The following is a 5633-nucleotide window of genomic DNA, read 5'->3' on the forward strand; positions in this document are numbered from 1 at the left end:
TTCAGGTCTGTAGGGAGAACAATAATAATAATAAATATAGCTGCAAGTGGCGATCTGCAGTGTCCAAGCAGTCTTAGCAAACATCGCCCCCAGTGGCCAGTCCTTGCCTGTAGACGGAACAATAAAGAGACCACACATGAATATACTTATGAGGTTTTGTGACAATAGCTCAATGCTAGTTGTGTGAAATGCCTGCTGAAAGCTGATTGGCTGAAGATGGCCATGTTTTTGCAGTAATTCATTGATGATTAAAAATCCAGTTACAGATTAGCACATTGATGAAGCACACCAAATTTCAGCACAATCAGACTTTCGGTTTCTGAGAAATAGCTATTTCAACTTAACTCTGCCCTTTTCCAGAGATTATGCTCTAAACTTGGCATATCACCTCAGAATACTTACATACATGCATTTAAAGTTTTGTGCATATCCATTTATTTTATTACATGTTATAGCTGTTTGAATAAATTAAGCCATGCCTTAATGATTAGTTGGAATGATTGTTTGGTGGGCAGCGGCCATATCTTTAAAAATGTCTGGAGATTTTTAATAATTGAAGGACAGATTCTGCTGAGTGATTTGACACCACAGTCTGGAAGATCTGGCAAAAATCCTAAGAATAATTTGCAAAAGATGAGTTTGCATATTGACCAAATTATAAAAAATTTGATTAGGCAGGGGTAAAAGTTCCAAAAAGCACATTTTTGTTGCATAAGTGTCTGAATCAGGAGTAAAAATCATATTCCCTGTCCACCTTATTTTACCTGAAATACGCTTGTTTATAAGTGAAAAAACGAATAGTGCCCCCAACGGCCAATTTGAGTGACAATGCAGCATTTTTCATCTGGGTCTAGGGGGTCCTACCATTCAAGTTTAATAATGATTGCTCATTTTTAACCAATTGCGTGCTGTAAGCTGATTGGCAGATGGTGGCCATGTTTTTTTTTTTAAGTGACCATGTCATCATTGAGAATACACCTACCAATTAGGATAAAGATGCAGCATACCAAGGTTCAACTCAGTCAGACTTACAGTTGCTGAGAAACAGTTTTCTGAACTTATCTCTGCCCCTTTCGATGACCCAAATTCATCAAAAATTTGGCTGACCTCTGCAGGACTTTGTGCTGAAGGGGCCTTTCAAGTTTTGTTCAAGTGCATGCAAAGAATTATAAGTTACAGCTGTTTGAGTGAATTATACTCTACACCATTAGAATTGACTGACAGGTTGCGGACATATTGTTCATAAATCTCAACATGTTTTTGACCAGTATGAAGGCAGAAACTGTCCTGAGCCATTTGATACCAACTTTGTGAAGATGGGACAAAAAGTCTAGGACTAGTTCCTAAATGTAGGATTTGCATATTATGCAAATTACAAAAAATCTAAGTGGGCAGAGCTAAGTGGTCCAAATTGCAGAATTAGCCAAGGAATGATCAAAAAAATAATTTTGTCTCTAGGCCTCAAGATAGCCAAAAATATAAAATGGGACGCTATGCTGCGCGTCTTTCTTGCCTGAGTAGAGGGGGTGAGTACTACATACTGGCCAAGTTTCATGTGTGTAGCATGTACAGTTTGGTCTGCATGTCCTTCCAAATATTTTTTCCATTCAGTCTTATGGAAAAAAAAAACGACTTCAAATGGCCACTATGCGGGAACGGCACCTTTACTAATCAGACCAAACAATATGATATTGGTCCCGTTTCAATATCTCAAAAACTGTTAATAATAATAATAAGAATGATATATAAGAATATAATAAGAATAATAAAAATGTGTGATGCTTGCCCATGCAAATTTCTCATATTAAAAACTCATATGCTCCTGTACATTCTCAGTACTACAGATTTCTTAGCGAATTTTATTATGAATTCTAAATATTATTTAGATATTTATATTATTTAATATTAACTAATTCGTCCCTTTTCACCATCCATAATTCCAGTATGCGATAGAAGAACTAATTTTCGCCCCTTTCACCTTCAATAAACGGACCGGATGACATAAAAAAAACTCTCTCAAAACTCGGAAAATAATCACCATCATTGCTTAGCTAAAGACATTGTTAGTGTCAGCAGATCTAATCAATCAATTAAATGTGTACTATGTGTAGTTTCAGCCAGAATTGTTTGATTTATGACCACTTGAACCAAATTCTGTACTATGTCAGTGTATTTTCTCGTGTTAAAGGCTGTAAAATATCTCCTGGTCTTTAGCTTTCTGTTGAACCTTTCATTACAGTTTGAAAATTTTTGTTACAAACTCCTTCCCTTAGCCAGTTTGTAGTTTTCTGGGGACTCTACCTTATTTTAGAATGAAATCAAAAGTTTTAGTCACCTCAGTTCCAGTCTTGCCATTACCTTCTGACAAGTTGCTCATATCAACTAAATCTGCTTGGCTAGAGATCATCTAGTCTTACTTTTATTTCTGCTGTTTCTTTGTTTTTTCCGAATTTTTGGAATAATTTGTTGATTTGTTTAAAGTTGCATTGTAGATCATGCCAGCCTGTTTGTTCATACCTCACTTCGCAATTCTGTTATCAGATTTGCAGTCATCAGTAATAGTAGCAGAACAGTGCGGTGAAACCTGGTTCTTGGAGAAATTTGTTGCTCTAATGTGATATGTGTGTTGCGGAGATATACTGCTTCTCCATTTACACCTGTAGGCCTCTGGTGAAAAGAAATCCATTCTAATAATGTAGTCAAAGTCCTTACACCATTTACGGAACTTTTTCCAGTCAAACTCATCAAAAGTTATGGTCTCAGTAGCACTGCTCCAGTGGATGTGACCCGGTACTGTCAATTTGAAAAGCATGACGAGTCCTTTTTCTGCATTGTAAAAAATCCAGCTGACCAACCATTTGATGATAGCTCACTGATGACCCTGTGAAATACATTTTAAAATGTGATTGGCTGATGGCAGTCATGGTTTTCAGCCTACGTAATCAGGTCTTCCTCAAATATATTCTTTTCTGTTAGCACATAAGATGCAAGATACTGAATTTCAGCTTGATCACATGTAAGGTTTCTGAGAACCTGACCATAGCTCCTCCCCCTAGATATGACCACACCCCAAACTTGGCAAATGACCTCAGAATTTTGTCCTGTATAAGATACCAGTTTCTGGCAAATGCACGTAAGCAATCATGAGTTGCAGCTTTTTGATTAAATTAGGCTTCACCTTGTTAGAATTGATTGCCATGTGGCAGCCATATTTTTTTGGAAATGTCAACATGTTTTTTTTTTATAATTATTGAGGTTAAAATTCTGCTAAATAGTTTGACAACAAATGTGTGAAGATTGGGCAAAAATCCTATGACTAAGTCAAAAAAGTAGGTTTCACATATTATGCAAATTATCACAACTTTAAGTTAAAGTAAGTTTAAGTTTAAGTTAAAGCAGCTTAATGGTCCAAAAGGCATTTTTTAGTTTAAGCAAAAGAAACAAGATAAAAAAAAACACATTTCACTGTACTTTTTATTTTCCAAGAGATATGCTTGTTTTTGTGTGAACAAACATGAATAGCAACCCCCCAGTGGCCAAGTTTAGTAAGATTGCATCAGATACTGTAGTAGTGGGTCCCTACCTGAACTGACTATTCAATTTCATGACAGTAGCTCAATGTTAACCCTGCTGACAGCTGATTGGCCGATGGTGGCCAAGTTTTCTTTTAAGTAATTAGGTCATCATCAAAAATCAGAGTACACATTAGCACATAGATGCACCCTACCAAGTTTCAACATGATTGGTCTTATTGTTCCTGAGAAATAGTTATCTTACCTTAGCTTTGCATGTTGTCCTATAAATGTCTTTCAGATTTTGTGTGAATCCATGCAAGCGATCAATAGTTACAGCTGTTTAAGTAAATTAGGCTCCACCTCCTTAGAACTGACTGACAAGTGGTGACCATATTGTTTATAAATGCTAAGATGTTTTTGATAGTTACTGAGTTTTACAATCTGCTGAATAGTTTGACAAGAGTAGGTTTTGCATATTATGCAAAAATTCCATCAATGGTGGAAATTAGTGGGCAGAAGTTCCAGCACTCCTAAACAGACATCTGTGGGCGCCAAGCACCATGTACAGTTTGCACCATATGTAGCTAGTTCTTGCTAAGTTGCATAGAACACTAAAGTGACCATAGATGAAGATAGTGTTTCATGGTGGTAGCTCAATACTAACACTATGAAGTGTGGGCTGCAAGCTGATTGGCTAATGGTGGTCATCTTTTGAAATAACCTAGTTAGCAGTAAAATTCCACACATAGATTAGCACAACAATGCAGTAAAACAAATGTCAGCTCGATCAGACGTATTGTGCCTGAGAAACAGTTATTGAATTTCAATTCAATTCAATTTTATTTGTATAGCACTTTTAACAATGGACATTGTCACAAAGCAGCTTTACAGAAATAAATACATTCAGGATATAAATTGTAAATGTATGAATTTATCCCTAATGAGCAAGCCAGAGGCGACGGTGGCAAGGAAAAGCTCCCTGAGACAATATGAGGAAGAAACCTTGAGAGGAACCAGACTCAAAAGGGAACCCATCCTCATCTGGGTGACAATGGATAGTGCAATTGTAAATAAATCCCATCTATAACTGTGTATTACATGGACAAATAGTGCATTTGTGTAACCAGGAAATTGATTTTCACATGAAGTCTGTTTTGTTGAACCTATCCACTGTCCACTGATGGAAACCTGAGTACAAAACTGCTCACGGCAACCGCAGCCCCAAAGCCACCACAGCAATCACAGTCCCAAGCCATCACAGTATAAATGCCCATATGAACCGCAGTCCAAAGCCATCTCCACAGTCCCTAGGCGGCACCATCCCCAGCAATCCCAATGATCTTCAGGCAGTCCATGTGGGGCCACCCCCAGCAGCACCCAGCATCTCCAACCGATGAGAACTCCAACCAGAAGTAGGGCATCAGGATGGATCAGGCAGGTCCGGAGAGCAGAAGGGGTCAGGATCACTGGTATCTTACTGGCATTTCACCTTGCATCCTGTGGATTTTCCCATCATCTTTACATTTAGTTCTGAATAAGAGTTTCAATTTCATTTAAAACCACCTCAAATGTCATTTGTTATAGTTGATTGAGTAAATTAAACTCTGCAATTAAAGAATTGATTGTAATGTGGTGGCCATGTTGTTTACAAATCTCAATATGTTTCTGATCATTATTGAGGATGAGACATTCAAGCAAGTTAGTTTTTTTTTCGGTTGGACCACTTAGTCAAAAGAAAAACAATTAATAAAAGGGATCAGGTCACAAACCTGGATCATAAGGGTGAATACTTGTATTTTGCAACGATGCCTGAAGTGATCAGAACAGCAAGCCACTGTTTTACCAGTGGCTAAGTTTACATGCAGCCTAATAATCTGTTTATAACCTGACTGAGAGACAAAGAAAAAAGGTTAACAGAAAAAAAGGTTAATGTAAACACCACACTGGCTATGTTTACATGCAAAGATTTTTCGCCAATCTGGATTAAATCATTCCTAAACAAACTGTTATGTGTCCCAAATTGGACACTCTTTATGAAAGCGTAAACCCATCCTAAATTATGTGCATGCATGGAGTGAGATTTAATGATTGCTTTACCATAACATGGTGTGCATGAGT

The sequence above is a fragment of the Pangasianodon hypophthalmus genome, chromosome 10 (assembly GCF_027358585.1).
Source record: "Pangasianodon hypophthalmus isolate fPanHyp1 chromosome 10, fPanHyp1.pri, whole genome shotgun sequence".
NCBI lineage: Eukaryota > Metazoa > Chordata > Actinopteri > Siluriformes > Pangasiidae > Pangasianodon > Pangasianodon hypophthalmus.